The sequence below is a fragment of the Silene latifolia genome, chromosome Y (genome assembly GCF_048544455.1).
Source record: "Silene latifolia isolate original U9 population chromosome Y, ASM4854445v1, whole genome shotgun sequence".
Lineage (NCBI taxonomy): Eukaryota > Viridiplantae > Streptophyta > Magnoliopsida > Caryophyllales > Caryophyllaceae > Silene > Silene latifolia.
Window position 1 is genome coordinate 191294462 of NC_133538.1, and position 11129 is coordinate 191305590.

Genomic DNA, 11129 nt, shown 5'->3' on the forward strand with positions numbered 1-11129 from the left:
GGCGGAATTGGAATGGTGGACTGAAGTTTTCGAAAATAGAGATTTTCAAAAAGTTCCTTTGTCGCTTTATGGACGGCTTCCGATGAATAGGGATCTCCGAAAGTCGGTCAATTGAAGAGTTGTCTTAAGTTTATTTTCAAAAGACGGTTTGAGTTTGAGTCGGCTCGGAAAACAATGTACTGTATCAAGAGACGGTTTTGAAATTCAAAATTGTATGTTTTGAAAATCAGGTTTTGAAATGTTTGACAAGGTCTCGGGGACCGTGTATGGTCCTCGGGATTTTGAAAATGTCTAGAAAAAGGGGTGTGTGCCTTTCTTGGGGTTTGAAAGAGCCATTGTTGGCATGAGATGGGTTAAAGTCCGTGTCTTGACGCGGCGATTATAACGGCGTAAAAAGGTGTTTTGAAATGGTTGTAGAAAATCGGGTTTGAAAATCGTCATTACGACGGCCTAGAAAGGCGTGTTAAAATGGTTGTGGAAAACCGGGTTTAAAAATCGTCATTACGACGGCCTAGAAAGGCGTGTTAAAATGGTTGTAAAAAACCGGGTTTGAAAATCGTCATTACGACGGCCTAGAAAGGCGTGTGGTTTTGAAATGCAACGGTCGGCAAAAGACCGAGGCTTGAAATGACCATTATAACGGTGCAAAAAGGGTGTTTCTGAAATGACACGGAAGGACTTATGATCACATAACACATAAGCACTCGCAGTTTCATTATATTATGCATAATGCTGACACGGGTTTTGGCTTAAAAGGGTTGGTTACACACCAAGCATTCAAACCCCGATTTTCGAGAGGGATACCAATCCAAATAAAATGTGTAAGGAGAGTGCCCTAGCCTCGTGCTCGAAGGTGATGAAAGCTCTTTCACAAAAGAGAGATGTGTAACGTCAATGGCATGCTTGACTCATTCGGGATTCAAAACGCGGGGATGAGAAAACTCACACCGACGAGACGAGCCAATTGGTCGAAAATGGTTAGGTTGTGGGCCCTGACAAGGAACCCGACTATGACCGTAATATCAATTAATGCATTTCAACCAAGACCTTGTTCGAGTCTCACCATCTAGGGATCACAAAGAAACAAGTGTCCTAGCCATCCCCAACGGAGTCGCCAATCTGTGGACATGGCCCACCTACGACGCCCAGCCGATCTGTGGGCATGGCAGCGGTCTTTTGAAAGCCACGCTCGGCGGAGTAAAAAATATTCTTTCGACCGGATCGTTTTAGATCGGTCGGTTTCATCTCGGCAAGGGTCTCGAAACGATGCAAGAGATGTTCGAAGTCGCTACCAAGCATTTGTGGGATGCTTGGAACCCGTTCGAATCCACTTTATACCTAGGTGAACCAAGGCAAAAGCGGTGTTTGACATAGGTACTAAAGATAAGGAATCGTCCATCTTTAGCATCTTATCTCTAGAATGACTCTCGTACACCCTGGATAAGGGAGTCCACTATCCAAAGTTTCCGAATAAGAGGTGAAGGTATGTATTGGGAAGCCCTTTAATCGGACACCCAATCCCGCCCGCGGTAGCGGCCTCTACTGATCGATCTTGCTTTGTTAAATAAAAAAGTTGATAAGACGGGTCAATGCATGAATGCGCATCCACAAGTTTGAACCTAACATGTGAGATTTCTATGTCAGTTGTTTAATCCAAGTATCGAGTATTTGATGTCGAGTTGGATTTAATGTTGACTTGCATGCAAGACAGAAATTAAACATCCATTTACCGAGTTAGGTTTATGGTGCATAACGTGATCCATTTGTCTTAGTAAGGCGTTTTGCAAATATGATATGAAACGGGTGGATTTGTCATCTGATCCGTCCTGTATTCGGGTTAACCGAAGTCGGGATCATCCTAGACAAGTGCTGGAAGGAAACAGACCCTGCATCAGGCAGCCAATATAGGCATGAGCCATCAGACGATGCAAGCAGGTCTGCCCTGGTTTGAAAATGGAAAAATGAGTGGCCTGTTTAGGCGCGGGTCAACAAAAGATCGAAGAATGTCTTATGACCATTGAAAATATTCATAAAATGTATTGAAAAGAAGGTGTTTAAACCCGTTTTGATTTGAAAGACCGTTTAGGCCGCTTTTGTGTTAATGTGAAGAACGAGACTTGAATAATCGTCATTGTTTTGACAATATTCGATGTCGGGTTTGGTTTTGCAAGCTTGACATGAATAGTTTTGAAAATAATTATGAACTAATTGTTTTAAGTTCATTTGTTTGTAATTAGTCAATGTTTATCATCGTACTCGGGTTAAAATCCGACATGGTATGTAGAACCAAGGATGATTTTGTGTTCATGACTAATACATACATTTGTTTTGAAAATGTAAAGAAATGAAATAAAAGGTTTTAAAATACCTTTTAAAATGTGATTAACCAAATATTATCACCAAAACACGGATTAAACCGTCATGGTATTAGGAACCAAGGGTGAAAAATGTTTTATGGTTAAAACTTTGTCAATAAAAAAATGTTTTGAAATATTTGAAATGGTAAAAATCGATTACAAATATGAAATGAAAATAAAAGGGGAAGAAGAGACCAAACACGGTTGGATAAAGGCTGAGAGGGGCTTTAGGCGCGAGCCTGATTGCTACACAAGCAGCCCCTGCCTCAACCAAAAATCCAGTTTTGGCTCATTTATCCCATATTTGGACCATGTTATGTATGTTTTAGCATGTTATAGTCATGAAACAAATGAAAAACATGATAGAAGAGGATTTTTACACCCTCATACTTACATGCTAGGCTTGAGACGAGAAAACGACGAAAGTGTATCAACTTATTTGGTCGGAAAACTCGGTTTGAAAACCGTTTTAGCAATGTAAAAGAGTGTTTTAAGTTTAGTGATGGTGTAGTTGGTCGAGATGGTCGGTCAAGTGATTTAATGCACGATGACGGCACCAAACAATGTGTAGGGTTTGTGTTTTCGATCGATAGGTCGGAAACACGTGTCGGTTTGTGACTTGAGAAGTCGAGTCTAGAATTTTAAGGGAGAAATGAGGGGGTGGACACTCGCGTAAATCTAAAATGGTGGCATTTGAGGGGTATCTATAGGAAAATGGGTGGTTGTGTGCGTTTTGAGCGACGTGGGCGCATGGACTGCTCGAAGAGGCGCGAGCCATTTCGCGGGTCTTCGAGGTGTCTTGTAACTATCACGCAAGTGCAATCATATTTTGTTCTATCCTATGTTTTGGATGAACTTGATTTGTACTTGACCACTAAGGATTCCTGGAAACCTTAACATGGAAGTATTTGAAAAGTTTGTTTTTGGTCCAGTGTCGGTTTTAACTCTAGTTAGTGTCATTGCGACCCCGTTGTCATGCATTAAACACTCTAATTACTTTTGAAAAGTTTTGAAATGTTTTATTTTCAAAATCGTTTTAAGTTTTTTGACGTATAGTTGTACAAAACTGTCGATCAAACGCTGCAATTCCTAAGCATGTTGTATTACGATAATCGTCGGGTGTTTGTCGGAGACTTGACAGATAGTGGGTATCTACAGAACTATAAAGGACTTAGGTTACAACAATTGATTAAGCATGATACTCCCTCCATTTTTCTATTTTCACTCCATTCCATTTTGCACAAGTTTTAAGGAAGTTGATTAAAGAATGAAAAAGTAATGAAGGAGATGCAAGTGGGGCTTAATTAAGCTTGTAAACTGAAATGCTTAATAGAATGGTTAAGTTAAATAAGTACACATCAAACTTTTCATTTCCCACCAAAATACAATGAGGGGGAAATTTAAAAAGTCATTAATATTCCTCCCTTAAAAACCTTGGTTCCCTAAATTAGTACACATGGGATATATGATTACATTGCCCTATATACACTACATAATTTACAGCTTCTATTCCATATTCTTCTTCTTCTTCTCTTCCATATTCTTCTTTTTCTCTTCCATCATTCTGCACTTCAAAAAACTATTTGTAACAAGTTGAAGAAAAAAATATCAACAACAATAAAAGGCTGTAAAAAAAACACAGTGAAAACTTACCAACATTAATAAAAAAAATGCGTGGCCCAAATCTATCAAATGATAATAGTGATAGAATAGGATGTTATTTATTCGAGAATAGCAAGGATGGCAAGCCAATAAGAGGTCCAATGAACATCCTTGCAGCATAATACCAAGTAGATAGGAAAACAATCTTTCAATTTTTAGGGTTGATAAATGTCAAATAGAAACACTTGAAGTCCCAGTAGACAGAATATTAGCTACAGCTATGGGAGACAGGGGATCAATAAATCCATTTGGTGCAGTAATTGGTGTCTGAGCAATAACAATTTTCAATTGGGTGAAACAAGGTAAACTTAGAAGCCATACATCAGCATTGCACTAAGTCTGACCGATGAGAACAAGTTTAACAGGTTGATATTTTCACTTACAAAGTTAAATTATGATAGGATATCAAACTCTTTGAAGTTAAGGATATGGGAAATATAATCCATATTGATGAGAAATGGTTTTACATCTCACAAGATGGAGCAATGTATTTTCTATTGACGGAAGAAGTTGATCCTTATAGGCATTGTCAAAACAAAAGTTGCATCACTAAAGTAATCTTTATGGCAGCAGTTTCAAGACCCATTTATGATGGAGATGGTAACCTTTTGTTCGATGGAAAAATTGGGATATTCCCATTTACTTTCCAAGATCCAGCTAAAAGGAGGTCAAAAACAGACCTGTTGGAACTCTAGAAACTAAATTAGCGGCGTCAATCAATAAACAAGTCACTAAGGATATGTTGCTAAGTAAGGTAACCCCAGCCATTCACAGTAAATGGCCAGCATCAATGAGCAAGAATATCCTCATCCAGAAAGAAAATGCGAAGCCACATATAAAGGGAAATGACCCAGATTTTTTGATGGCAGCAAATTCAAACGGTTCAACATTAGTTTGACACAACCACTACCAAATTAACCTGATCTCAATGTGTTAGACTTGGGGTTTTTTAATTCAATACAGTCACTGCAAACTAAAAAGAGAGCAAGCACAGTTGATAAGTTGGTGTCCAATGTGATGGAAGCTTGGGATGAAGAATCAGCACAATGTTTAAGTGATGTTTGGGTTAGTCTACAAGCATTTATGTTGGAGATTATTAAGCTCAAAGGACACCCTGACTATAAGGTTCCAGATTTGAAGAAAAAAGCACAAAGATTAGCTGGAACATTACCAAGGAATTTAGGTGCAGATGAAGCAATTGTTAGGGAATGTCTTGATCATTTACATGTAAATGGCAAGGATGCAAACTTAGATGAAATAAGTGTGCCTCTTGCTTTAACTCATCCCTTTTAGATGCATGTTTATAACTTAAACATTGCAAACATACAATGTTTAAGCCATAAACATCATTAGGGTATGAATTTCTTTTGCGCCAATATACTATGTATTTTGTGATGAGCAATGTTTGAAATGAAAATGGTTAAGCTCTCAAAACATTAAGCAAATCACTAAGCTCTATGTACAAAAAACAAAGGTCTCCTGAAGCCATATATGGTTAAGTCAAATGATAAGAATTGAATATCACTGTATTGGTTGCTTAAGAATGGCCTCCTACATCAACAATATCCAATAACCATTCAATATGAAACAATATATGGTGGAATCATTTGTTATATGAATACACAATGAAAAGGCAGCATATGATCAACTAAAATAATGACAGTCATTTTAACCAATTTCATGCTCTCAAAGCATTAAGCTTTATCATCACTGAGCAAATTACACTGACGGTCATAACAAAGGTAGATGAAAATTCAGTTTTAACTTTTATATTTATGCAATGTTCAGTTCAAATTTCAGATGAAAATTCAGTACAATGCAGTGAGACATCAACTCTCAGGCCTAAGAATCGCCTCATCATTGAGATGTGTCAAGTAATGAAGCCTCTTACACACACACACACACACAATAATTAATGAAGGTAAACCATGCTCGTCAAATAGAGTAATAGCATCAGTATTTAAGGCAACAAACAAGGCTCTCAAACCATTAAGGAACAATCATCATAGAGCTCTCAAACTGCATTTGACATAGATAAGCACACACACCCATTCATTTGTATACCATGTGGTGGCTTAATTACTTATACTTAATGGCCACTTGCCATTCAACTGTATAAAAATCTAACTGCTCTCAAACCATTAAGGTTTTTTTTATCATTGAGCTACACTCAGTCCAATAAGGACCATTCATTAAGTTTCATGCAATTTCAATACTTTAAGGTAGAATACATTGATGTAAGCAACCAGAAAGAACCAAAAACACAACATTAAACCAAATACTACCTGCAAAATCCTAACAACAAATTCAGGAATTGTGAACTGATGCGTGTCTAATATATAATGTTTTACACCCTATTTTACACGCATTTCAGAGCTCAATTGATTAGTTTATGCTACTATTTCCCTTGTTTCGTGTATTTCTTCCTTTTCTTCTGATTTTGTAGGAATATGAAGATTTCAGCAGAAAATAAGTCAAATCCGTCCCTAAGTACTTAGCATTGCATTTGACAAGGAGTATTGACTCGAGAAATGAGCTTGGTGCGCGTTTCAAGGCCTAAAGATAGCAAAAGCAAGGGTGCGTACGAGTTTAACAAGAAAAGAAGCATTTCACGATATTGCAGCCTAATTCAGATGGCTATATCTCGAGTTCTAGAGAAGATAATTGAGTGATTCTAACTGGAGGTGAAAGTTTATCCTCTTAGCTTTCCAACGCCGTGTAGAACGCCTGATTTGACCAAGTAACGAAGAAATGGCAGCTGTTTTAAGATCGGTACGCGCGCAGAATCGTCGAATGCAGTCAGACAAAGATCTTTGGTCGATCGATGGCCTCATTGGTCGATCGACCACCACGCGAGCTGATACGCAAATTAAAAGTCGAGAATAGTTCAAGCCCATATTGTAATTAGGTTTTAGGAAGGAGTTACGTTATTTTCTTATATAACGTAACTTCAGTTTATCACAGGGATTATCATGTAGTTCCTAACATACAGTAGCTATTTTCGTAGTTTAGAATTCTCAATAAAGTTCGCACCTTATTTCCGGATTCATCGCTTGTTCCTTAGCTATGGTAATTCTAATCCTTTAATTTCAGTATTGTTATTTCGTTTCAGTAGTATTAATTTCTTGCTAGATAGAATCCCAAACCCTAGTTATAGTTTTATGCAAATTTATTCATCATTTATTTCAATTATGCAATTCTTTATGCCTATTATCAAATTAGTTCTTGTTATTTGCATAAGTATGAGTAGCTAAACACCCCTTGCTAGGATGTAGGGGATCTATGGCATAGATGGCATTAGAATAGGTGACCCCGCATTAGGGCTTGGTCGATCGACTGGCTTAACTAGTCGATCGACTGAGCCGGTTAGTCGATCGACTGGGGTAGCTGGTCGATCGACTGACTTCGCGTCTGGTTTTGCTTTGTTTGTTTCGTTAAGTGCTTTATCTTTCAATGAGATCGAGAGGAGACTTGATAGATGCTTAAACTTGACCATCCCGTAGATCGAGAGATAGGAATGGACAATAATTAACGAGTTAAAACGATTAAATTGCTAAGATCGAGAGATAATGTGATTTAGTTTGCATTAGGAATCATTAATCAAGAACGAGAGTTAGTATTAATGAGACTTAGGGATTAGTAGCATAGGCCGAGAGGTAGCTACTATTTAACATGGACCGAGAGGACTTGTTTTCCCCATCCTTCGTGACTGTATTTCGGACTTACCTAGGATTATGTGCCATCGTAGCTATAGTGAACCGACCGTCTTAGCATTTCTTTTGTCATTGTTTACCGTCCTTATTTACTTTTATTTGTTTATTTAGTTTATGTCATTAGATTTAGTTATAATTCTCATCAAAACCCCCTCACTGTTACCCGATAGACTGAAATATAAAGCAACTATTATCTCCCTACCTCCCTGCGGATCGACCCTTACTACCGCTTGATAGTAGTAGTTTGATTTTATAAATATTATTTTTGATACTCACATCGACAGGTATCAAATTTTGGCGCCGTTGCCGGGGAAGCAGCGCTAGTTTTAGTTGTTTTTCATTTTAGTCTGTTTTTCGCCTCAAGGGAAGACTGAGTACCTTGAGGCAGTTCTTATCTTCTTCTTTAGTGTTGTTTATTTGCAGTACTTCAGGAGAGTCCACTCATGTTCCATTCTCAGGAGCAGTGAAGGAAATCTATATCTCATTACCAACATATTCATATATGTTATATTTTAATTTGTCATAAAATTAAATGGTGGATTTCATGCATGCAAACTAATAAACAATATAAAGAAGAAACCATCATCTTACATTGTGATTTTCGGATTTATGGGCACAAGTGAGTTCACCTACTCACTTGTTCTTGAGCTCTCCAAATGGAAGAACAAGGATTCAAGTATAGAATCCCTCCCAAAAGCATATACCCAAGGAAAACTCATAATAACCAATATTATTTAGATCTAGTAATAATATTAGTTTTACTATAAAATTGACACAAAATAAATTGTATTTTACTCTTGAAAATTTCGGTCAAGAGGTAGTATTTTGTGTGTTTTATTTCTCTAGAAATCTCATAAGATGTAGAGAGCATATGAATTTTCTTACACTTGAAAATTAGATGGGAGGAATGAATAATAATGTGTGAGAGAAAAGCTCTTCTCTCTTTTCTTTTGGAGTGGCCGAAAAAAAATGCTTGGGTAGGTTGCCCAACACTTTTCATTTGTGCTCTTCACAAGAGACTAGGCATGCAAGCCTACAACCTAGTGTTATGATTGTGTTTTCATTTAAAATAAACAACACAATATAAACTATGTACACACACCCTTATTTTCGATTTTGGGCATAAAATGGAGAATCCATTTTATTTTTGTCATTTGTCAAATTTGTCACATGTAGCATGTTACATGACATGTCACAATGTAATGTATTTTTATCATATTAAAAATCAACATACTCATAAAATATGTCATTTACAAAATTGACTAGTAATTCGTAATTACTTGTACCAAAGATGTTTCCGAATTATAAACTACAACATTCTGTATTTATAATAATTTATTCATTCCGTTTCAATTGTTTCTGTAAACAATAATTTCATCTAAGTAATAAAACAATTCGAGTACTTAGATCGTGTCTCATTTAATCATATTTACAATAAGACTCGTAAATTATACTCACAAAATCATCCGTCAATTTTAAGCAATTTAATTAACTCGTATCGGTATACGATTAATTAAATAATCAATTAAGAGTATTTCCCTATAGGTATGAACTAAGGGGATCAACTGATCACCACCATCGCACGACAGTAATGTCAAACTCTAGTCAGCCAATCATTACCGATATGTGTGGACCAGTTGACTGTAAAATATTACATCCCACATGTATTCTTAAAATGAGATTTAATAATGATATTTAAATCATGTGATCGCACTATTGTTGAGGACACATTTCCCAACAATCTCCCACTTGTCCTCGACAAGTGTGCGTCACCAATTCTCTTGTCCTATTACTATCTCCCACTCAATGCAAGGTGTCTTTCAGGTCATACTTGCAAGTGATCATATCGAGAGTGGTTTCCTCGATCTGGAGAATAACTGATTGACCGGATTTATCCATCATAGATACCTTCCGAGCGTGGCCACGCATTTCCAGTTCATTACTCCTCGATTGGCCCTGAGATATTGTTTTAACCCTGATAAGGGGGTGGACAATTCCTATCGCACTCATTCCCTTCGACTAGCCACAGCCATCATAACCCAAAATATGCCCATTTGACCCCATTTACGAAGGTCGTAGTAACACAAATCAAAGTTAATCTGAAACTGTGCCATCTTAGGTGAATAGTATTTAGTCAAAAGAATCGACTCATTAGAAAACTATAGCAGCTCTCGCCATGACTAGGCTATATAAATTTGCCAGAACTCTATAAGCGGTCATAAGGCCCGACAAAGTGTTCTTAACAGTCTGCCTATGTGATCGACTAGTCATCTCACATGACTGTATGGCACTTGAACTTGCCATCAATCGCATCACACTCTAGTCACTTCGAGACGTCACCTCATACAAGTGACTATGGGCAAATACAATGCTAATCCGTGTTCACTTTAACGGGGTTCAATTGTCTCCACAACCCGTTTGGATGTAACAAAGTATAATAAAAGAGTTTTAAAGTAAAACTCGAACGACAAATGCGATTATCACACATGAATAGTCAATGCCTGATTACTATTTCATGTTCTATAATCTAATTTGGTCTTGTACGTGGTTGTTCATTTCAATTCAATTGAAATGACATGACTCATCATGTTTAGCCTTTGAGAAGGCTTTGGTTAGTAGGTTTTATCAATTTCTTGTACCTTACTCAACCTCACTACATAGTCGTTTTCCTTTGTAATGTATACATTTGCATTACAAATCTTTCTGAGTACGTGTCGAGATCTAATCAAGACATAGGCCCTCTAGCCTAAGAATAGCTCCCACTGTTTTCATAGCGTGCGGGACTCATCCTTCTTGCACATCTCATGATTGCAAGTGTACTCAATTTCCGTTATAAATATCTCTTATTGTTCTTTATTGCCTAGAACGATTCTAGAAAATCTATTTCTTAAATAACATAACCACAATGGTATCTTAACCATCCTAATGTGTTTTGATTATGGTTTTTGTCGGAAACCATGCGCAACCTCAATTGTCAATTGTCACTTGTGTAACACCCTTACACAATATTGCATCATAAACACTTTGCATCATAGCCTTAATGCTTACGCAAAGCACTTAAGAGTAATCTTTATGGCTTACTTGGTAAAGATTACTTAAATTCGATTTTGAAAACAATTCATCATACTCAAAGCATATGAAGTGTTATACATCATTTCTTTTTAATTGATTCTGCAGCGGAAGCAAATGAAATCAATCAAATATGTTCAATTTAATTGAACTAGTCATGAATCTTATCAACATAAGACTTCTTACTGACGCTAATATCATGTGGATTTATCTTCATAAATCCGGATATTCAAGATGTATTATAATACTCCAAAAGTCTTAAATCATTCTCAACGATCAATATGTCATCCACATATCGGACTAATTAAAAAATTCCGTAACTCCCACT